The sequence below is a fragment of the Austrofundulus limnaeus genome, unplaced genomic scaffold (genome assembly GCF_001266775.1).
Source record: "Austrofundulus limnaeus strain Quisiro unplaced genomic scaffold, Austrofundulus_limnaeus-1.0 Scaffold254, whole genome shotgun sequence".
Classification (NCBI taxonomy): Eukaryota; Metazoa; Chordata; class Actinopteri; order Cyprinodontiformes; family Rivulidae; genus Austrofundulus; species Austrofundulus limnaeus.
In genome coordinates, this window is record NW_013952656.1 from 690,052 (window position 1) to 691,287 (window position 1,236).

Genomic DNA, 1,236 nt, shown 5'->3' on the forward strand with positions numbered 1-1,236 from the left:
GTATAGTATTTAAATATATGCCTGAGAAACACATAATATTGTTCCTTTTAAGAACTCTTCAAATCTTTGTAATCTTTAAATTGCTTAGTTTTAGGCATTCAGCTACTGTTTTTCTGGTTTTGTTTTTTAGCTTCTTTGTTGCTAAATTTTTAAGCTATTTTGCTAATTTTAGCTTGTCTACTATTCTGTTGGTTTTACTCTTAAGCTACTTTTTTTAACAAACCAGTTTTCATTTTAACTTCAAGCTCTTGTTTCTGCCTGCCTTTTGGACTCAACCAAACAGTTCCTTAACATGTGATGCAAACTCTAAAGGTTTAAGAAATAGTGTTTCCATGATTTACTGTGAAATTTTGAAGATTTAAGTTGTTTTGATATAACTGGTCTTTGCTGCATTCAGACTAGCCATTAGCTTGCCAGTCCACGTGTACTTGTGAACTGAGGCCATTCAAAAAGCTGTTCAGCTAACAATCATTCATATTCAATTTCAAAGGCTGCAAAATCCCCCAAACTTTGCTTATTAACATCATTCTGTTGGTTGAGAGGTGGTTTTGTTGTTGATTTATGTTGTCTCCTGTCCTTTGACTAATTATAGCTTTTACAGTCTGGAGTTAAGTCTAGTGCTTATAATAGGTGAGTAGAAAAGACTGAGCACTCTGAATATTTATCATGGATTTCAATGAGTGTGGGAGCTTTTATGACCTGCAGGTCTTTTTATTTGCTCGGCTGTGAAGACGACAGTATCTGTAGCGGTGCTCAAACAGCAGTTCATTACATTTGTCTGACACCAACTAATAGGGCAGCAGTTAAATAATGGAGCCGAGGAACCTGCAGTTCAACACAAAGGCCTCATCAATGCCAAACCATCGCTTCCACTGCCAGTCAGCTGAGGAAAACAGGCTGGGAGGTTAACTCATTAAACGGAGAGGAAATATGAAAAAAAAAATCAGAAGGTTTCTGGCTCCTCTAATAACTTATCTCTCAAAATGGGTCACATACACTGTGTTCTTCTATTTTAATCTCTGCACTGCCCACAGCATTATGTAAATCCAGCTCTAAATCAGCTCTGAGTGAGATAATACTCACTGTGTGTTTATATTTTCTTTTGATAAAAAAAGGATTAAACAACATCTTCATCTTTAGGTATTTTGATTCTATCTATCTATCTATCTATCTATCTATCTATCTATCTATCTATCTATCTATCTATCTATCTATCTATCTATCTATCTATCTATC